Source organism: Choloepus didactylus, chromosome 14, assembly GCF_015220235.1.
Source record: "Choloepus didactylus isolate mChoDid1 chromosome 14, mChoDid1.pri, whole genome shotgun sequence".
Lineage (NCBI taxonomy): Eukaryota > Metazoa > Chordata > Mammalia > Pilosa > Megalonychidae > Choloepus > Choloepus didactylus.
Window position 1 is genome coordinate 95,222,583 of NC_051320.1, and position 23,896 is coordinate 95,246,478.

General features: G+C 39.1%; 1 protein-coding gene across 1 annotated transcript in view; it reads right to left on the minus strand.

Moving 5' to 3' along the window:
• TRAPPC9 (trafficking protein particle complex 9) overlaps positions 1 to 23,896 on the minus strand; it is a 743,379-nt gene that overhangs the window by 660,101 nt on the left and 59,382 nt on the right. The window lies entirely within an intron of this gene.

Sequence of the window (23,896 nt, forward strand, 5' to 3'; positions counted from 1 at the left end):
ACTCTTACCCCATAAATCCTCCAGGCTCCTACAGATGTTTCCAAAAATCACTGTAGCAACAACGTGTGAACAGAATCAAGTTACAGGGATGAAAATAATCGCTATTTTGGAAAATACATGCTTCTTTAGGGGAAAGTTTCACCTAAATGCATAAGACTGAAAGATACATTTTAAGAGGTGCACTAACTAGGTAGTAAATTTATAGGAAAATTGTCTAACATCTAAAGGCATTTTCAGCTCTAGTAATTTATTTATACATAAATATACATATATTTTCAAATGCAGCTCCCCTAACAGCTGCTTATTCTATTTTGTGAAGGGATTATATTTTTCTGAGAAAGGAAGATTTCAGATATATTTCATGAACACTTGATGAGACATATTAAAAGATACCAATATTGCTACACAATTTAAACTTTTTCCTGTGTTACTTTTCATCACTTCTCTAACTTTGCTTCCTCGTATTTCTTGCCAAAGCACGTGTCAGCTTTTTTCAGATTAATGTAGACACATGATCTCATTCCAGATATAAGCATGTGAGTTGAGTTTTAAGAACAACATATGTAGGAAAGGGGCAGCAGGCTGTCTAGAAAGGAACTGAATTGTATTTGGCTTGCAAAATCTCTATCCAGTTGGAATGCATGCAGACAAACACTAAACATGTCTACTTCATTAGGACAGAGGCCTCGTTTCTGCATCCGTATCCTCACAACAGGGACATTTGTAGTTTTTAGAATATTTAACTGTCAAGAGTGGGAACAGCCTTGAAGAAGATGAATGCTCAGACGGCTGCCTGGAATATTCTGCTATCCCCAGCACACGGATGCTGGGCCTGCCATTAGGATTCTGAGCAGGAAGTTTATAAGAAGTTGAAAGAGGAGAAGAAGTAAAGCCCTATCCCCTTCTGCCTTGCTAAATGTGGACTATTCTAATGAACTTGTTGAAAGCAGAAGCTGAAATCCCAGCCCAAGATTTGCAGCCAGAGAAATCAGCACAATACAGATTTCTGCTCAACTGGAACAGACACATGTTCAATGATCCACGATTTTCTCTCCAAGAAAAGCTATTGTCAAATTATGGATATTACTGGTTAGTAGGCATTAAATAAGATCCAGGCCAAATTCCATCTGGTAAATTCCAGGACTATCCAGGAATTTTTTTCCTTTTGAACTGGCTATTATTTTCAATCATGTGGGTCTTCTGATAAGACAGGTTTTTTTTGTTTGTTTTTTTCTTTTAAGATACAGCAGTTTTTATTTCAGTGTTACAATTATCTGTCCTTGCCATTGAACACCAAAACCAGCTTGGTAGGGTCAAGTCTTTGTGAGTTAGATTCTGGGGCTGTAGGATCAATACCATACCTTCCAGATCTTAAAAAACAAAAAATCTATCTAGATTTGTCTTAGAGCTTTTGTGATAACCATAATATACCCAGCATGTTTATACTAAACCATATGGAGAGTAGTGCTGAATTACTACCCCACAACACACACCATCCATTCTCCACCCTAGATTTTGTGTTTGTTTGTTTGTTTTTTAAATCAGCAAAGCAATCAAGAGACCAAGTCTGGCTAGTCTTGTACTTGCTGTGTGTGAGCTGGAAGCACAGCGTGTGACGTTGTCTCAGTGCCTCAGCCATCCAGAGTACCCAGGAATTGCCCTGCAGGATCACGCCGTGTTCAGAGAATACTGTGTCGTACTACTATACTAGCCAGATTTCAAGCATAATAATGACTTTCTTGTTCCCTTCTTTAACTAGCTCTCTTTAGATTTTGACAATCACAGTCTTTAAAAACTAGGGGAAAAAAATGGATGGGAATTGCAAGAATAGTTGTAAAATCAAGGGCATTTTAAGACAGAATTTTAATTTTATTTTCTGTAGTTTATTGGGGCAAAGGAAATGTGCTGCTAAAAATTAAATTATGCCACTTTAAAATTAGATAGAGTACACCCTCTCTCTCTCTAACTGAGTCACCTCGACAGGTGAACTCACTGCCCTCCCCCCTACGTGGGACCTGACTCCCAGGGTTGTAAATCTCCCTGGCAATGCAGAATATGACTCCCGGGGATGAATGTGGACCCGGCATCGTGGGACTGAGAGTATCTTCTTGACCAAAAGGGGGATGAAAAATGAGACGAAATAGTTTCAGTGGCTGAGAGATTCCAAATGGAGTCGAGAGGTCACTCTGGTGGACATTCTTATACACTATATAGATAATACCTCTTAGGTTTTAATGTATTGGAATAGCTAGAAGTAAATACCTGAAACTACCAAACTCCAACCCAGCAGTCTGGACTCCTAAAGACAATTATATAATAATGTAGATTACAAGGGGTGACAGTGTGATTGTGAAAACCTTGTGGATCACACCCCCTTTATCTAGTGTATGAATGAGTAGAAAAATGGGGATAAAAACTAAAGGACAAATGGGGTGGAATGGCGGGGATGATTTGGGTGTTCTTTTTTCACTTTTATTTTTTATTCTTGTTCTGGTTCTTTCGATGTAAGGAAAATGTTCAGAGATAGATTGTGGTGATGAATGCATAACTATGTAGACAGTTGATTGTATACCATGGATGACTGTATGGTATGTGAATGTATTTCAATAAAACTGAATTTAATTTAAAAAAAAAAATTAGATAGAGTACAAAGTGCCATCCTGCTGTGTCTGAAGTCTGAAGTGTCTGAAGAGCAGAAGAAAATTTCGTTGGGGAAATACTTTGGTTGCCAAAACCTGGTGTTCTATAAAAATCAAACAGGAGAAAAGGAAGGTTCCCCCACCCCCACCCCCACCCTACCCAGACTCTAACATATTTCCAATTTGTTTCTGTTTTAAAAACATAATTCAACACTCCCATAGAAGTGTTTTTATACTACATGAATTTAATAATGAATTAAATTTATTTTTGTCCTCTACTATTGAAAAGTACTAATGACCCTTTCTCTTTTGTTTGTTTTGTTTTGTCATGAGGTTTTCTTTTTCTAGAAATGCTTTTCGTTTAACAGCTTTTCTTAAGCATCAGGGTCCACTTTGACTTATGTAATTATTTCAATTTGTAAGCATATGTCTCTAAAGACATTGGTGAAATCGATGATTTTATATTTAGCATTAAAGGGGAATAAATTATAGAAAATGCATATACTGGGGAAAAAACTCCATGTGAATCTACAACTACCTCAAAACAAAAAGTTTAACTTAAAAAAAAAAATCTATTCCCTCCAGTGGCAACTCATGGAGCCTGAAATTAAAGGCCAACTAAATAAGACTGGATGTAGTAGAACACCACCCCCCCCACCCATCCCCACTGCCCTGCCATCTTGGCTCCTCTCTGCCTGTCTGCAACAGAACCAAGGCCGCGCTCTGCTAAGGTCACAGAATAACAGGTTTGTCTCCCCAAACAGAATGTGAGCTCCAGAAAGAGAGACCATTTTTCAACTCCAAATACATACCATATTGTAGTATCAATAGATTTGATTACAATTATGGCTTCTTTCCTTTAAAAATCGTTTTGGATATTTAAGTGAGGCCTTGGGAGAGAGAGGGCCTTAGTGTGTCCAACATTTGATCCCGAAGTTTTGTGTTGCCTTCACTTATTCATTAAGAACACTACTTCTCCTTCAGAGATAACTTAACATTTTTCTGCCAGGACAAGTTTAAACTAAATCCTCACTTTGGGTGGTGCTGGTGTAGCTTTTTTTCTTCTTCCAACAAGATTAAGAGGTTCCTTATTTTCTCCCTTTGAGGAATGAGATTTTCTGTTCATTTTCACCCTTTTACTAAACATGTCTCCTTTCAAGAACCTTGGCTTCATTTATGGGTCTCTCATCCAACTCTCAAGTTCAGGCAGGCCCAAGGCTCCTCTCCTGTCCCTCCTATGTGACTTCTTGAAATTACTCGAGTAATTGAGGGGGGCAGGTGGGCATTTGCAGGCTGTCATGGCTCCCGCACCTTTCCAAGTTCCTGCTCTCTGGTTGTTTCTGGCCTCTGGGGTATGCTTATTTTCTTGCCAGTTAGCTAGGCATTTTGAAAGATGGGGGAAATTTTTTATCTCCCATGCACCATAAGGCCGAGAGAGTTCTTGAGAGTTTATAGTACAACATATTGCCAAAACAAAAACCACTAGGTATTTTCTAAACTTATGTATCATTTAAAATTTTTCTTTCTTTTTTTTTTTTTTTAATTAAAAAAATGGAACAGAGTTCTTGTTGGGGATGATGGAAAAGTTTTGGTATTGAATGGTGGTGATGGTGGTACAACATTGAGTGTAATTAACACCACTGAATTGTATACTTAAAAGTGGTTAAAATGGGAAATTTTAGGTTGTATGTATGTTACCAGAATAAAAATTTATAAAACCCCATAGAAAGTACAACACAGTGAACCTTAATGTAAACAATGGACGTTAGTTAATAATACAATTACAATAATATTGGGTCATTAATTATAACAAATGTACCATACTAAAATAAAACAATAATAGGAGAAACTGGCAGGGGAGGTGCCTGTGGGGACTCTGTACTTTTTGCATGATTTTTCTGTAGACAGTCAACTGCCCCAAAAAGAATAGCGCCTCAGAGGGGCATACAAAACTAAGGATGAAGCAGGAAAATAAGACAATCTACAAGGTTAATAAAATCCATATATAATGGATGAAATTGTCAAGTCTTGGAAATACCTAAACTCAACATGACAACAGAATAAATGCTTCCCTTGTCAGGAAATGACCAAGGTAAAACACAATCAAATAAAATAAAAAAAACTAAAATCCCAAATTTGGGCAAGTTTTGGAGGCTATCAATTAAAATGCACGCAGAGAATCTTCAGACAAGGACAGAAACTCTAAAGAGGAGCTCAGGAATGACAAATCCAATGTCTCAAGTGGTCAGTGAGGAGTGACCATCATGGCCACCTGCCACAATGCTGGTGATTAAATGTGCCCCTTTCCTGGAAAAGAGGGAGATTTGGCTCTCTAATGTAAAACCAGAGTCCAGCAGGCACAAAGTACATACCTAATAAGTGTCTGATTAGTGAAATAATTGATGGATACAGAAATATCATTGGAGTGATCTTTTAAAGCATGAATTGGGTCAGGTTATTCCCCTACTTAAAACCCTTTGGTGGCTGCTCATTGCTCTTAGGATAAAACCCATAGGTGTCTGTGAAAAATGTAAAATAATTATCTTATTATGTAGAATATAGGGGACCTAGAGATAGACAGAAGCTAGTGAAGGGGGAATGATAATCTAATATGTACAGATACGATAATGAGGGTGAACTTAATGGTATGAGAATGGTCAGATGTGACTAGGGTTCATTAATAGGATTAAGTATCAGTGATTCATTGAAGATGAACATGTTTGTAAACGGTTGTTGAAAGGCATGTAACCCACAGAGTAGCACCACAAACCTAAATAAGTGTTAGCATGATACACTTATAAGGTATGACACTGGTGCAGAAAGTTACCCATTACATATTAAAGACTATGTTTAATAAAATATATTACCATGCTACACTAATTTAGAGATGAATAACTAGCAACTGATAAGAGCTCTGGGATGTACTATGTTATGATAATTGCTTAAAGTTGAGAGTGATTAGGATTGTACAACAAAGTGAAGATAATGTAAGAAACTAACTGTTTAGCTTGGGATAGAATTAAGAACCCACTACTTAATAAATCAAGCCCTCAACTTGAGGCTTGCTCTTGTGAAACTCAGGGTTGTAAATGGGAGGCTGAGCCCTCTTAAAATTATGCCTAAGAGGCACCTCCAGGGAACCTCTTTTGTTGCTCAGATGTGGCCTTTCTCTCTCTAAGCCCAACTCGGCAAATAAATTCATTAACCTACCCCCCAGGAGGGACATGACGCTGAGGGGAATGAACCTCCCTGGTAATGTGGGACATGATGCCCAGGAATGAGTTGGGCCCTGTTAGCAAGGGATTGAAAATGCCTACTTGACCAAAAGGGGGAGGGGGGAAGAAAGGTGACAAGCTGAGGTCACAGTGGCTGAGAGATCCCAAATAGAGTTGAAAGGCTATTCTGGAGGTTTCTCTTACGCAGGCTCCAGCTAGATATCCCAAATGGCCACAGTATGCCATGCTCTTACCAAAAATAGTCCCCCAAATATCTAGGTCCCTACCTGAGATTCTATAAAAGATACACTCACTAAGTTTTCTTTCTCAGACACTTAAATCCACCAGAGTGTTCCTATGCCAGACAAGTCCTAAAACCCAGAGGTGACAGCCTCTTTAAGAACAACAATCAGATGCAGCCCCCTTCCCTATACTGTTGACACCCCCTTTCAATATGAACAAGTTAGGGTGCTCACTTTCTAGACACTCCTGAATATGGAGAAAGAGATTAAGTGAGAGGAAGGGGTAGCAACAAACAAGATAATATTTAACAAAGGTCTATGAACACTGAAACTTTATATATCTATTTAGATGCTGGGGTATTGGAACAGCTGGAAGGAGGTAAATGATGTGGTAGAATTGTAATCTATAACATCCTTTGAAATTTGTTCTATAGCTATTTGTTGAATTGTGCTTTGAAAGTCTTCACCTTTCTGTATATACCCTATATTGCATAATAAGGAAAGAACTGAAACTGTGGAACTATAACCCATAAAAATTTTTGAAATTACCTACATAACTGCTTGTTGAGCTGTACATCGAGAGGTCACACCTTTCTATATGTATGTTATATTTTACAATAATGAAAATAGCTGAAGTTGTGGAACTGTGACCCATAATATTCTTTGAAATTTGCTCTCTAGCAACTTGTTAAATCATACTTTGAAAGTTATCACTGTTATGTATACATGTTAAAGTTCACAATAAATAAATGCATTAAAAAAAAAAAAAAAAAAAAAACAAACATGGGTGACCTCACACAGCCCCTGCATGGTCTGTTCCCTGCCACCTCTCCAGTTTGTATCAGGCCCTCTTACCCCAGGCAGCTCTCTGTGCCTCCATTTCTCTAAGGAGCCCCCCTCTCTCCCATCACAAACCTTGTACTTACCATTTCTTTGCCTTCGAATGCTAACTTTGCATAATCCTGGGCTCTCAGCTGGGACACTACAGTACCAGATGAGTCCCAATCAAACAACAGTCGAGAATCATCGCCCTCTTCAACCTGACTTAACCCTGACTCTTAGAAAATTCTTTCTTAGTATGAACAAAATCTTCCTCCTTATGACTTCCATTCATTGATAATGAACTCCCCCCCCCAAAAAAAATTGAGAAGGAAGATAATCCTGATTTCCTTATCTATAAAGTGGGAATAATAGGAATACTTGTGAGTTTTAAATAAAATAATGTGCACAAAAGGCTTACGACAATGCCTAACATATAGTAAGTACTGTCATAAATAAGAATATATTCTATGCAAGGAGACTTAAATCAGTGTTTATGGCTTTGTTCCAACAGACTGCTGGCAAAATATTTAATAAGGTCATTTAAGCATGTCACTATGAGTGCACATAAAATGTCAAATGTAAGCTTAGCAGCTGTGGTCAACTAACAAAATCACAGGAAAAAGCTTCCCTTATTCTTGTAAGTCCTGTTTATTATTTATAGTTACTTAGGGAAAATGGGTACTATTTTGTCAGAGTTCCCCAAACATAAATATCTTCAAAGATTAATAAAAATTAGATTTCAAGTGTAACACTATGCCTAGAAATTTACTTTGGAACTGATGGCCTTACCTACTCTATGCATAAAAGGCCATCTTCGGGGCAAGATGGCAGACTGGTGAGCTGTATGTTTTAGTTACTCCTCCAGGAAAGTAGGTAGAAAGCCAGGAACTGCGTTGACTGGACACCACAGAGCAATCTGACTTTGGGCATACTTCATACAACACTCATGAAAACGTGGAACTGCTGAGATCAGCGAAATCTGTAAGTTTTTGCGGCCAGGGGACCCGCGCCCCTCCCTGCCAGGCTCAGTCCCGGGGGAGGAGGGGCTGTCAGCTCCAGGAAGGAGAAGGGAGAACCGCAGTGGCAGCCCTTATCGGAAACTCATTCTACTGATTCAAACTCCAACAATAGATAGACTGAGACCAAACACCAGAGAATCTGAGAGCAGCCAGCCCAGCAGAGAGGAGACAGGCATAGAAAAAAAACAACACGAAAAACTCCAAAATAAAAGCGGAGGATTTTTGGAGTTCTGGTGAACATAGAAAGGGGAAGGGCCCTGAGGCGCATATGCAAATTCCAAAGAAAAGCTGATCTCTCTGCCCTGTGGACCTTTCCTTAATGGCCCTGGTTGCTTTGTCTCTTAGCATTTCAATAACCCATTAGACCTCTGAGGAGGGCCCGTTTTTTTATTGTTTTTTTTTTTTTAAATCCTTTTTTCTTTTTCTAATACAATTACTCTAAGAAACCCAATACAGAAAGCTTCAAAGACTTGCTATTTGGGCAGGTCAAATCAAGAGCAGAACTAGGAGAGCTCTTAGACAAAACGCAATAATCCAGTGGCTGAGAAAATTCACTAAACACCACAACTTCCCAAGAAAAGGGGGGTGTCCGCTCACAGCCATCATCCTGGTGGACAGGAAACACTCCTGCGCATCGCCAGCCCCATAGCCCAGAGCTGCCCCAGACAACCCAGTGTGACGGAAGTGCTTCAAATAACAGGCATACACCACAAAACTGGGCGTGGACATTAGCCTTCCCTGCAACCTCAGCTGAATGTCCCAGAGTTGGGAAGGTAGAGCAGTGTGAATTAACAAAGCCCCATTCAGCCATCATTTCAGCAGACTGGGAGCCTCCCTACATAGCCCAGCAGCCCAGAACTGCCCTGGGGGGACGGTACTCACCTGTGACATAGCACAGTCATCCCTCAGCAGAGGACCCGGGGTGCACGGCCTGGAAGAGGGGCCCACTTGCAAGTCTCAGGAGCCATACGCCAATACCAAGGACTTGTGGGTCAGTGGCAGAGACAAACTGTGGCAGGACTGAACTGAAGGATTAGACTATTGCAGCAGCTTTAAAACTCTAGGATCACCAGGGAGATCTAATTGTTAGAGCCACCCCCCCCTCCCTGACTGCCCGGAAACACGCCCCATATACAGGGCAGGCAACACCAACTACACACGCAAGCTTGGTACACCAATTGGACCCCACAAGACTCACTCCCCCACTCACCAAAAAGGCTAAGCAGGGGAGAACTGGCTTGTGGAGAACAAGTGGCTCGTGGACGCCACCTGCTGGTTAGTTAGAGAAAGTGTACTCCACGAAGCTGTAGATCTGATAAATTAGAGATAAGGACTTCAAATGGTCTACAAATCCTAAAAGAACCCTATCAAGTTCAGCAAATGCCACGTGGCCAAAAACAACAGAAAATTATAAAGCACATGAAAAAACCAGACGATATGGATAACCCAAGCCCAAGCACCCAAATCAAAAGACCAGAAGAGACACAGCACCTAGAGCAGCTACTCAAAGAACTAAAGATGAACAATGAGACCATAGTACGGGAGACAAAGGAAATCAAGAAGACCCTAGAAGAGCATAAAGAAGACACTGCAAGACTAAATGAAAAATGAATGATCTTATGGAAATTAAAGAAACTGTTGACCAAATTAAAAAGATTCTGGACACTCATAGTACAAGACTAGAAGAAGTTGAACAACGAATCAGTGACCTGGAAGATGACAGAATGGAAAATGAAAGCATAAAAGAAAGAATGGGGAAAAAAATTGAAAAAATCGAAATGGACCTCAGGGATATGATAGATAATATGAAACGTCCAAATATAAGACTCATTGGTGTCCCAGAAGGGGAAGAAAAGGGTAAAGGTCTAGGAAGAGTATTCAAAGAAATTGTTGGGGAAAACTTCCCAAATCTTCTAAACAACATAAATACACAAATCATAAATGCTCAGCGAACTCCAAATAGAATAAATCCAAATAAACCCACTCCGAGACATATACTGATCACACTGTCAAACACAGAAGAGAAGGAGCAAGTTCTGAAAGCAGCAAGAGAAAAGCAATTCATTCATACAAAGGAAACAGCATAAGACTAAGTAGTGACTACTCAGCAGCCACCATGGAGGCGAGAAGGCAGTGGCACGATATATTTAAAATTCTGAGTGAGAAAAATTTCCAGCCAAGAATACTTTATCCAGCAAAGCTCTCCTTCAAATTTGAGGGAGAGCTTAAATTTTTCACAGACAAACAAATGCTGAGAGAATTTGCTAACAAGAGACCTGGCCTACTGGAGATACTCAAGGGAGCCCTACAGACAGAGAAACAAAGAAAGGACAGAGAGACTTAGAGAAAGGTTCAGTACTAAAGAGATTCGGTATGGGTACAATAAAGGATATTAATAGACAGAGGGGAAAAATATGACAAACATAAACCAAAGGATAAGATGGCTGATTCAAGAAATGCTTTCACGGTTATAACGTTGAATGTAAATGGATTAAACTCCCCAATTAAAAGATATAAATTCGCAGAATGGATCAAAAAAAATGAACCATCAATATGTTGCATACAAGAGACTCATCTTAGACACAGGGACACAAAGAAACTGAAAGTGAAAGGATGGAAAAAAATATTTCATGCAAGCTACAGCCAAAAGAAAGCAGGTGTAGCAATATTAATCTCAGATAAAATAGACTTCAAATGCAGGGATGTTTTGAGAGACAAAGAAGGCCACTACATACTAATAAAAGGGGCAATTCAGCAAGAAGAAATAACAATCGTAAATGTCTATGCACCCAACCAAGGTGCCACAAAATACATGAGAGAAACACTGGCAAAACTAAAGGAAGCAATTGATGTTTCCACAATAATTGTGGGAGACTTCAACACATCACTTTCTCCTATAGATAGATCAACCAGACAGAAGACCAATAAGGAAATTGAAAACCTAAACAATCTGATCAATGAATTAGAATTAACAGACATATACAGGACATTACATCCCAAATCACCAGGATACACATACTTTTCTAGTGCTCATGGAACTTTCTCCAGAATAGATCATATGCTGGGACATAAAACAAGCCTCAATAAATTTAAAAAGATTGAAATTATTCAAAGCACATTCTCTGACCACAATGGAATACAATTAGAAGTCAATAACCATCAGAGACTTAGAAAATTCACAAATACCTGGAGGTTAAACAACACACTCCTAAACAATCAGTGGGTTAAAGAACAAATAGCAAGAGAAATTGCTAAATATATAGAGACGAATGAAAATGAGAACACAACATACCAAAACCTATGGGATGCAGCAAAAGCAGTGCTAAGGGGGAAATTTATAGCACTAAACACATATATTAAAAAAGGAAGAAAGAGCCAAAATCAAAGAACTAATGGATCAACTGAAGAAGCTACAAAATGAACAGCAAACCAATCCTAAACCAAGTACAAGAAAAGAAATAACAAGGATTAAAGCAGAAATAAATGACATAGAGAACAAAAAAACAATAGAGAGGATAAATATCACCAAAAGTTGGTTCTTTGAGAAGATCAACAAGATTGACAAGCCCCTAGCTACACTGACAAAATCAAAACGAGAGAAGACCCATATAAACAAATTAATGAATGAAAAAGGTGACATAACTGCAGATCCTGAAGAAATTAAAAAAATTATAAGAGGATACTATGAACAACTGTATGGCAACAAACTGGATAAAGTAGAGGAAATGGACAATTTCCTGGAAACATATGAACCACCCAGACTGACCAGAGAAGAAATAGAAGACCTCAACCAACCCATCAGAAGCAAAGAGATCCAATCAGTCATCAAAAATCTTCCCACAAGAGGCGGGGCAAGATGGCAGACTGGTGAGCTGTATGTTTTAGTTACTCCTCCAGGAAAGTAGGTAAAAAGCCAGGAACTGCGTGGACTGGACACCACAGAGCAATCTGTCTTTGGGCATACTTCATACAACACTCATGAAAACGTGGAACTGCTGAGATCAGCGAAATCTGTAAGTTTTTGCGGCCAGGGGACCCGCGCCCCTCCCTGCCAGGCTCAGTCCCGGGGGAGGAGGGGCTGTCAGCTCCGGGAAGGAGAAGGGAGAATTGCAGTGGCTGCTCTTATCGGAAACTCATTCTACTGATTCAAACTCCAACCATAGATAGACTGAGACCAGACACCAGAGACTCTGAGAGCAGCCAGCCCAGCAGAGAGGAGACAGGCATAGAAAACAAACAACACGAAAAACTCCAAAATAAAAGCAGAGGATTTTGGGAGTTCTGGTGAACACAGAAAGGGGAAGGGCGGAGATCAGGCCTTGAGGCGCATATGCAAATCCCGAAGCAAAGCTGATCTCTCTGCCCTGTGCACCTTTCCTTAATGGCCCTGGTTGCTTTGTCTATTAGCATTTCAATAACCCATTAGATCTCTGAGGAGGGCCGTTTTTTTTTTTTGTTTTTTTTTTTTTAAATCCTTTTTGCTTTTTCTAAAACAATTACTCTAAGAAGCTCAATACAGAAAGCTTCAAAGAATTGAAATTTGGGCACGTCAAGTCAAGAGCAGAACTAAGAGAGCTCTGAGACAAAAGGCAATAATCCAGTGGCTGAGAAAATTCACTAAACAACACAACTTCCCAAGAAAAGGGGGGTGTCCGCTCACAGCCACCATCCTGGTGGACAGAAAACACTCCTGCCCATCGCCAGCCCCATAGCCCAGAGCTGCCCGAGACAACCCAGTGTGACGGAAGTGCTTCAAATAACAGGCACACACCACAAAACTAGGCGTGGACATTAGCCTTCCCTGCAACCTCAGCTGAATGTCCCAGAGCTGGGAAGGGGGAGCAGTGTGAATTAACAGAGCCCCATTCAGCCATCATTTGAGCAGACTGGGAGCCTCCCAACACAGCCCAGCAGCCCAGAACTGCCCTGGGGGGACGGCACTCACCTGTGACATAGCAAAGTCATCCCTCAACAGAGGACCCGGGGTGCACAGCCTGGAAGAGTGGCCCACTTGCAAGTCTCAGGAGCCATACGCCAATACCAAAGACTTGTGGGTCAGTGGCAGAGACAAACTGTGGCAGGACTGAACTGAAGGATTAGACTATTGCAGCAGCTTTAAAACTCTAGGATCATCAGGGAGATTTGATTGTTAGGGCCACCCCCCCTCCCCGACTGCCCAGAAACACGCCCCACATACAGGGCAGGCAACACCAACTACACACGCAAGCTTGGTACACCAATTGGGCCCCAAAAGACTCACTCCCCCACTCACCAAAAAGGCTAAGCAGGGGAGATCTGGCTTGTGGAGAACAGGTGGCTCGTGGACGCCACCTGCTGGTTAGTTAGAGAAAGTCTACTCCACGAAGCTGTAGATCTGATAAATTAGAGATAAGGACTTCAACTGGTCTACAAACCCTAAAAGAACCCTATCAAGTTCAGCAAATGCCACGAGGCCAAAAACAACAGAAAATTATAAAGCATATGAAAAAAACAGACGATATGGATAACCCAAGCCCAAGCACCCAAATCAAAAGACCAGAAGAGACACAGCACCTAGAGCAGCTACTCAAAGAACTAAAGATGAACAATGAGACCATACTACGGGATATGAAGGAAATCAAGAAGACCCTAGAAGAGCATAAAGAAGACATTGCAAGACTAAATAAAAAAATGGATGATCTTATGGAAATTAAAGAAACTGTTGACCAAATTAAAAAGATTCTGGACACTCATAGTACAAGACTAGAGGAAGTTGAACAATGAATCAGTGACCTGGAAGATGACAGAATGGAAAATGAAAGCATAAAAGAAAGAATGGGGAAAAAAATTGAAAAACTCGAAATGGACCTCAGGGATATGATAGATAATATGAAACGTCCGAATATAAGACTCATTGGTGTCCCAGAAGGGGAAGAAAAGGGTAAAGGTCTAGGAAGAGTATTCAAAGAAATTGTTGGGGAAAACTTCCCAAATCTTCTAAACAACATAAATACACAAATCATAAATGCTCAGCGAACTCCAAATAGAATAAATCCAAATAAACCCACTCCGAGACATATACTGATCACACTGTCAAACATAGAAGAGAAGGAGCAAGTTCTGAAAGCAGCAAGAGAAAAGCAATTCACCACATACAAAGGAAACAGCATAAGACTAAGTAGTGACTACTCAGCAGCCACCATGGAGGCGAGAAGGCAGTGGCACGATATATTTAAAATTCTGAGTGAGAGGAATTTCCAGCCAAGAATACTTTATCCAGCAAAGCTCTCCTTCAAATTTGAGGGAGAGCTTAAATTTTTCACAGACAAAGAAATGCTGAGAGAATTTGCTAACAAGAGACCTGCCCTACTGGAGATACTCAAGGGAGCCCTACAGACAGAGAAACAAAGACAGGACAGAGAGACTTGGAGAAAGGTTCAGTACTAAAGAGATTCAGTATGGGTACAATAAAGGATATTAATAGAGAGAGGGAAAAATATGGCAAACATAATCCAAAGGATAAGATGGCCGATTCAAGAAATGCCTTCACGGTTTTAACGTTGAATGTAAATGGATTAAACTCCCCAATTAAAAGATACAGATTTGCAGAATGGATCAAAAAAAATGAACCATCAATATGTTGCATACAAGAGACTCATCTTAGACACAGGGACACAAAGAAACTGAAAGTGAAAGGATGGAAAAAAATATTTCATGCAAGCTACAGCCAAAAGAAAGCAGGTGTAGCAATATTAATCTCAGATAAAATAGACTTCAAATGCAGGGATGTTTTGAGAGACAAAGAAGGCCACTACATACTAATAAAAGGGGCAATTCAGCAAGAAGAAATAACAATCGTAAATGTCTATGCACCCAATCAAGGTGCCACAAAATACATGAGAGAAACATTGGCAAAACTAAAGGAAGCAATTGATGTTTCCACAATAATTGTGGGAGACTTCAACACATCACTCTCTCCTATAGATAGATCAACCAGACAGAAGACCAATAAGGAAATTGAAAACCTAAACAATCTGATAAATGAATTAGATTTAACAGACATCTACAGGACATTACATCCCAAATCACCAGGATACACATACTTTTCTAGTGCTCACGGAACTTTCTCCAGAATAGATCATATGCTGGGACATAAAACAAGCCTCAATAAATTTAAAAAGATTGAAATTATTCAAAGCACATTCTCTGACCACAATGGAATACAATTAGAAGTCAATAACCATCAGAGACTTAGAAAATTCACAAATACCTGGAGGTTAAACAACACACTCCTAAACAATCAGTGGGTTAAAGAAGAAATAGCAAGAGAAATTGCTAAATATATAGAGACGAATGAAAATGAGAACACAACATACCAAAACCTATGGGATGCAGCAAAAGCAGTGCTAAGGGGGAAATTTATAGCACTAAACGCATATATTAAAAAGGAAGAAAGAGCCAAAATCAAAGAACTAATGGATCAACTGAAGAAGCTAGAAAATGAACAGCAAACCAATCCTAAACCAAGTACAAGAAAAGAAATAACAAGGATTAAAGCAGAAATAAATGACATAGAGAACAAAAAAACAATAGAAAGGATAAATATCACCAAAAGTTGGTTCTTTGAGAAGATCAACAAGATTGACAAGCCCCTAGCTACACTGACAAAATCAAAAAGAGAGAAGACCCATATAAACAAAATAATGAATGAAAAAGGTGACATAACTGCAGATCCTGAAGAAATTAAAAAAATTATAAGAGGATATTATGAACAACTGTATGGCAACAAACTGGATAATGTAGAAGAAATGGACAATTTCCTGGAAACATATGAACAACCTAGACTGACCAGAGAAGAAATAGAAGACCTCAACCAACCCATCACAAGCAAAGAGATCCAATCAGTCATCAAAAATCTTCCCACAAATAAATGCCCAGGGCCAGATGGCTTCACAGGGGAATTCTACCAAACTTTCCAGAAAGAACTGACACCAATCTTACTCAAACTCTTTCAAAACATTGAAAAAAATGGAACACTACCTAACTCATTTTATGAAGCTAACATCAATCTAATACCAAAACCAGACAAAGATGCTACAAAAAAGGAAAACTACCAGCCAATCTCCCTAATGAATATAGATGCAAAAATCCTCAACAAAATACTTGCAAATCGAATCCAAAGACACATTAAAAAAATCATACACCATGACCAAGTGGGGTTCATTCCAGGCATGCAAGGATGGTTCAACATAAGAAAAACAATCAATGTATTACAACACATTAACAAGTCAAAAGGGAAAAATCAATTGATCATCTCAATAGATGCTGAAAAAGCATTTGACAAAATCCAACATCCATTTTTGATAAAAACACTTCAAAAGGTAGGAATTAAAGGAAACTTCCTCAACATGATAAAGAGCATATATGAAAAACCCACAGCCAGCATAGTACTCAATGGTGAGAGACTGAAAGCCTTCCCTCTAAGATCAGGAACAAGACAAGGATGCCCGCTGTCACCACTGTTATTCAACATTGTGCTGGAAGTGCTAGCCAGGGCAATCCGGCAAGACAAAGAAATAAAAGGCATCCAAATTGGAAAAGAAGAAGTAAAACTGTCATTGTTTGCAGATGATATGATCTTATATCTAGAAAACCCTGAGAAATCAACGATACACCTACTAGAGCTAATAAACAAATTTAGCAAAGTAGCGGGATACAAGGTTAATGCACATAAGTCAGTAATGTTTCTATATGCTAGAAATGAACAAACTGAAGAGACACTCAAGAAAAAGATACCATTTTCAATAGCAACTAAAAAAATCAAGTACCTAGGAATAAACTTAACCAAAGATGTAAAAGACCTATACAAAGAAAACTACATAACTCTACTAAAAGAAATAGAAGGGGACCTTAAAAGATGGAAAAATATTCCATGTTCATGGATAGGAAGGCTAAATGTCATTAAGATGTCAATTCTACCCAAACTCATCTACAGATTCAATGCAATCCCAATCAAAATTCCAACAACCTACTTTGCAGACTTGGAAAAGCTAGTTATCAAATTTATTTGGAAAGGGAAGATGCCTCGAATTGCTAAAGACACTCTAAAAAAGAAAAACGAAGTGGGAGGACTTACACTCCCTGACTTTGAAGCTTATTATAAAGCCACAGTTGCCAAAACAGCATGGTACTGGCACAAAGATAGACATATAGATCAATGGAATCGAATTGAGAATTCACAGATAGACCCTCAGATCTATGGCCGACTGATCTTTGATAAGGCCCCCAAAGTCACCGAACTGAGCCATAATGGTCTTTTCAACAAATGGGGCTGGGAGAGTTGGATATCCATATCCAAAAGAATGAAAGAGGACCCCTACCTCACCCCCTACACAAAAATTAACTCAAAATGGACCAAAGATCTCAATATAAAAGAAAGTACCATAAAACTCCTAGAAGATAATGTAGGAAAACATCTTCAAGACCTTGTATTAGGAGGCCACTTCCTAGACTTTACACCCAAAGCACAAGCAACAAAAGAGAAAATAGATAAATGGGAACTCCTCAAGCTTAGAAGTTTCTGCACCTCAAAGGAATTTCTCAAAAAGGTAAAGAGGCAGCCAACTCAATGGGAAAAAATTTTTGGAAACCATGTATCTGACAAAAGACTGATATCTTGCATATACAAAGAAATCCTACAACTCAATGACAATAGTACAGACAGCCCAATTATAAAATGGGCAAAAGATATGAAAAGACAGTTCTCTGAAGAGGAAATACAAATGGCCAAGAAACACATGAAAAAATGTTCAGCTTCACTAGCTATTAGAGAGATGCAAATTAAGACCACAATGAGATACCATCTAACACCGGTTAGAATGGCTGCCATTAAACAAACAGGAAACTACAAATGCTGGAGGGGATGTGGAGAAATTGGAACTCTTATTCATTATTGGTGGGACTGTATAATGGTTCAGCCACTCTGGAAGTCAGTCTGGCAGTTCCTTAGAAAACTAGATATAGAGCTACCATTCGATCCAGCGATCGCACTTCTCGGTATATACCCGGAAGATCGGAAAGCAGTGACACGAACAGATATCTGCACGCCAATGTTCATAGCAGCATTATTCACAATTGCCAAGAGATGGAAACAACCCAAATGTCCTTCAACAGATGAGTGGATAAATAAAATGTGGTATATACACACGATGGAATACTACGCGGCAGTAAGAAGGAACGATCTGGTGAAACATATGACAACATGGATGAACCTTGAAGACATAATGCTGAGCGAAATAAGCCAGGCACAAAAAGAGAAATATTATATGCTACCACTAATGTGAACTTTGAAAAATGTAAAACAAATGGTTTATAATGTAGAATATAGGGGAACTAGCAGTAGATAGCAATTAAGGAAGGGGGGAACAATAATCCAAGAAGAACAGATAAGCTATTTAACGTTCTGGGGATGCCCAGAAATGACTATGGTCTGTTAATTTCTGATGGATGTAGTAGGAACAAGTTCACAGAAATGTTGCTATATTATGTAACTTTCTTGGGGTAAAGTAGGAACATGTTGGAAGTTAAGCAGTTATCTTAGGTTAGTTGTCTTTTTCTTACTCCCTTGTTATGCTCTCTTTGAAATGTTCTTTTATTGTATGTTTGTTTTCTTTTTAACTTTTTTTTTCATACAGTTGATTTAAAAAAGAAGGGAAAGTTAAAAAAAAGAAAAAAAAGAAAAAAGACAAACAAGGAAAAAAAAAAAAAAAAGATGTAGTGCCCCCTTGAGGAGCCTGTGGAGAATGCAGGGGTATTCGCCTACCCCACCTCCATGGTTGCTAACATGACCACAGACATAGGGGACTGGTGGTTTGATGGGTTGAGCCCTCTACCATAAGTTTTACCCTTGGGAAGACGGTTGCTGCAAAGGAGAGGCTAGGCCTCCCTGTTTTTGTGCCTAAGAGTCTCCTCCTGAATGCCTCTTTGTTGCTCAGATGTGGCTCTCTCTCTCTGGCTAAGCCAACTTGAAAGGTGAAATCACTGCCCTCCCCCCTACGTGGGATCAGACACCCAGGGAAGTGAATCTCCCTGGCAACGTGGAATATGACTCCCGGGGAGGAATGTAGACCCGGCATCGTGGGATGGAGAACATCTTCTTGACCAAAAGGGGGATGTGAAAGGAAATGAAATAAGCTTCAGTGGCAGAGAGATTCCAAAAGGAGCCGAGAGATCACTCTGGTGGGCACTCTTACGCACACTTTAGACAACCCTTTTTAGGTTCTAAAGAATTGGGGTAGCTGGTGGTGGATACCTGAAACTATTAAACTACAACCCAGAACCCATGAATCTCGAAGACAGTTGTATAAAAATGTAGCTTATGAGGGGTGACAGTGGGATTGGGAATGCCATAAGGACCAAACTCCACTTTGTCTAGTTTATGGATGGATGTGTAGAAAAGTAGGGGAAGGAAACAAACAGACAAAGGTACACAGTGTTCTTTTTTACTTCAATTGCTCTTGTTCACTCTAATTATTATTCTTGTTATTTTTGTGTGTGTGCTAATGAAGGTGTCAGGGATTGATTTAGGTGATGAATGTACAACTATGTAATGGTACTGTAAACAATCGAAAGTACAATTTGTTTTGTATGACTGCGTGGTATGTGAATATATCTCAATATAATGATGATTAAAAAAAAAAAAAAAAAATCTTCCCACAAATAAATGCCCAGGGCCAGATGGCTTCACAGGGGAATTCTACCAAACTTTCCAGAAAGAACTGACACCAATCTTACTCAAACTCTTTCAAAACATTGAAAAAAATGGAACACTACCTAACTCATTTTATGAAGCTAACATCAATCTAATACCAAAACCAGGCAAAGATGTTACAAAAAAGGAAAACTACCGGCCAATCTCCCTAATGAATATACATGCAAAAATCCTCAACAAAATACTTGCAAATCGAATCCAAAGACACATTAAAAAAAATCATACACCATGACCAAGTGGGGTTTATTCCAGGCATGCAAGGATGGTTCAACATAAGAAAATCAATCAATGTATTACAACACATTAACAAGTCAAAAGGGAAAAATCAATTGATCATCTCAATAGATGCTGAAAAAGCATTTGACAAAATCCAACATCCCTTTTTGATAAAAACACTTCAAAAGGTAGGAATTGAAGGAAACTTCCTCAACATGATAAAGAGCATATATGAAAAACCCACAGCCAGCATAGTACTCAATGGTGAGAGACTGAAAGCCTTCCCTCTAAGATCAGGAACAAGACAAGGATGCCCGCTGTCACCACTGTTATTCAACATTGTGCTGGAAGTGCTAGCCAGGGCAATCCGGCAAGACAAAGAAATAAAAGGCATCCAAATTGGAAAAGAAGAAGTAAAACTGTCATTGTTTGCAGATGATATGATCTTATATCTAGAAAACCCTGAGAAATCAACGATACACCTACTAGAGCTAATAAACAAATTTAGCAAAGTAGCGGGATACAAGGTTAATGCACATAAGTCAGTAATGTTTCTATATGCTAGAAATGAACAAACTGAAGAGACACTCAAGAAAAAGATACCATTTTCAATAGCAACTAAAAAAATCAAGTACCTAGGAATAAACTTAACCAAAGATGTAAAAGACCTATACAAAGAAAACTACATAACTCTACTAAAAGAAATAGAAGGGGACCTTAAAAGATGGAAAAATATTCCATGTTCATGGATAGGAAGGCTAAATGTCATTAAGATGTCAATTCTACCCAAACTCATCTACAGATTCAATGCAATCCCAATCAAAATTCCAACAACCTACTTTGCAGACTTGGAAAAGCTAGTTATCAAATTTATTTGGAAAGGGAAGATGCCTCGAATTGCTAAAGACACTCTAAAAAAGAAAAACGAAGTGGGAGGACTTACACTCCCTGACTTTGAAGCTTATTATAAAGCCACAGTTGCCAAAACAGCATGGTACTGGCACAAAGATAGACATATAGATCAATGGAATCGAATTGAGAATTCACAGATAGACCCTCAGATCTATGGCCGACTGATCTTTGATAAGGCCCCCAAAGTCACCGAACTGAGCCATAATGGTCTTTTCAACAAATGGGGCTGGGAGAGTTGGATATCCATATCCAAAAGAATGAAAGAGGACCCCTACCTCACCCCCTACACAAAAATTAACTCAAAATGGACCAAAGATCTCAATATAAAAGAAAGTACCATAAAACTCCTAGAAGATAATGTAGGAAAACATCTTCAAGACCTTGTATTAGGAGGCCACTTCCTAGACTTTACACCCAAAGCACAAGCAACAAAAGAGAAAATAGATAAATGGGAACTCCTCAAGCTTAGAAGTTTCTGCACCTCAAAGGAATTTCTCAAAAAGGTAAAGAGGCAGCCAACTCAATGGGAAAAAATTTTTGGAAACCATGTATCTGACAAAAGACTGATATCTTGCATATATAAAGAAATCCTACAACTCAATGACAATAGTACAGTCGGCCCAATTATAAAATGGGCAAAAGATATGAAAAGACAGTTCTCTGAAGAGGAAATACAAATGGCCAAGAAACACAGGAAAAAATGTTCAGCTTCACTAGCTATTAGAGAGATGCAAATTAAGACCACAATGAGATACCATCTAACACCGGTTAGAATGGCTGCCATTAAACAAACAGGAAACTACAAATGCTGGAGGGGATGTGGAGAAATTGGAACTGTTATTCACTGTTGGTGGGACTGTATAATGGTTCAGCCACTCTGGAAGTCAGTCTGGCAGTTCCTTAGAAAACTAGATATAGAGTTACCATTCGATCCAGCGATCGCACTTCTCGGTATATACCCGGAAGATCGGAAAGCAGTGACACGAACAGATATCTGCACGCCAATGTTCATAGCAGCATTATTCACAATTGCCAAAAGATGGAAACAACCCAAATGTCCTTCAACAGATGAGTGGATAAATAAAATGTGGTATATACACACGATGGAATACTACGCGGCAGTAAGAAGGAACGATCTCGTGAAACATATGACAACATGGATGAACCTTGAAGACATAATGCTGAGCGAAATAAGCCAGGCACAAAAAGAGAAATATTATATGCTACCACTAATGTGAACTTTGAAAAATGTAAAACAAATGGCTTATAATGTAGAATGTAGGGGAACTAGCAATAGAGAGCAATTAAGGAAGGGGGAACAATAATCCAAGAAGAACAGATAAGCTATTTAACGTTCTGGGGATGCCCAGGAATGACTATGGTCTGTTAATTTCTGATGGATATAGTAGGAGCAAGTTCACAGAAATGTTGCTATATTAGGTAACTTTCTTGGGGTAAAGTAGGAACATGTTGGAAGTTAAGCAGTTATCTTAGGTTAGTTGTCTTTTTCTTACTCTCTTGTTATGGTCTCTTTGAAATGTTCTTTTATTGTATGTTTGTTTTCTTTTTAACTTTTTTTTCATACAGTTGATTTAAAAAAGAAGGGAAAGTTAAAAAAAAAAAAAAAAAAAAAACAAGAAAAAAAAAAGATGCAGTGCCCTCTTGAGGAGCCTGTGGAGAATGCAGGGGTATTCGCCTACCCCACCTCCATGGTTGCTAACATGACCACAGACATAGGGGACTGGTGGTTTGATGGGTTGAGCCCTCTACCACAGGTTTACCCTTGGGAAGACGGTTGCTGCAAAGGAGAGGCTAGGCCTCCCTATGGTTGTGCCTAAGAGCCTCCTCCCGAATGCCTCTTTGTTGCTCAGATGTGGCCCTGTCTCTCTAGCTAAGCCAACTTGAAAGGTGAAATCACTGCCCTCCCCCCTACGTGGGATCAGACACCCAGGGGAGTGAATCTCCCTGGCAACGTGGAATATGACTCCCGGGGAGGAATGTAGACCTGGCATCGTGGGACGGAGAACATCTTCTTGACCAAAAGGGGGATGTGAAAGGAAATGAAATAAGCTTCAGTGGCAGAGAGAATCCAAAAGGAGCCGAGAGGTCACTCTGGTGGGCACTCTTACGCACACTTTAGACAACCCTTTTTAGGTTCTAAAGAATTGGGGTAGCTGGTGGTGGATACCTGAAACTATCAAACTACAACCCAGAACCCAGGAATCTCAAAGACAGTTGTATAAAAATGTAGCTTATGAGGGGTGACAAGGGGATTGGGAAAACCATAAGGACCACACTCCACTTTGTCTAGTTTATGGATGGATGAGTAGAAAAATAGGGGAAGGAAACAAACAGACAAAGGTACCCAGTGTTCTTTTTTACTTCAATTGCTCTTTTTCACTCTAATTATTATTCTTGTTATTCTTGTGTGTGTGCTAATGAAGGTGTCAGGGATTGATTTGGGTGATGAATGTACAACTATGTAATGGTACTGTGAACAATCGAAAGTACGATTTGTTTTGTATGACTGCGTGGTATATGAATATATCTCAAAATGAAGATTAAAAAAAAAAAAAAAAAAAAAAAAGACATAATGCTGAGCAAAATAAGCCAGGCACAAAAAGAGAGATATTGTATGTTACCACTAATGTGAATTCTGTGAAAAATGTACAATGTTTTATACTGTAGAATGTAGGGGACCTAGAGATACCAATTAGTGGAGGGGGAATGATAATCTAGTAAGAACAGATAAACTATGGAGGGTAATCTCAATGTTATGGGAATGCTCAGGAATGATTATGGTTTGTAAACTTTCTTGGATATAGTAAGATCATGTTGGAAGCAATAGAGTTATTTTAGGTTTTTTTTTTTTTCTCTTATTCCTTTGTTTTCTTAGGGGTTGTTAATCTTCTTGGGGTATGGTAGGAACATGTTGGAAGCAATGTAGTTATTTTAGATTATTTGTTTTTCTTACTCCTCTGTTTGGACATGGTTTATTAATTTTCTTGGGGTATGGTAGGAACATATTGGAAGCAAAGTAGTTATTTTAGGTTATTTGTTTTCCTTAATCCATTGCTTTGTT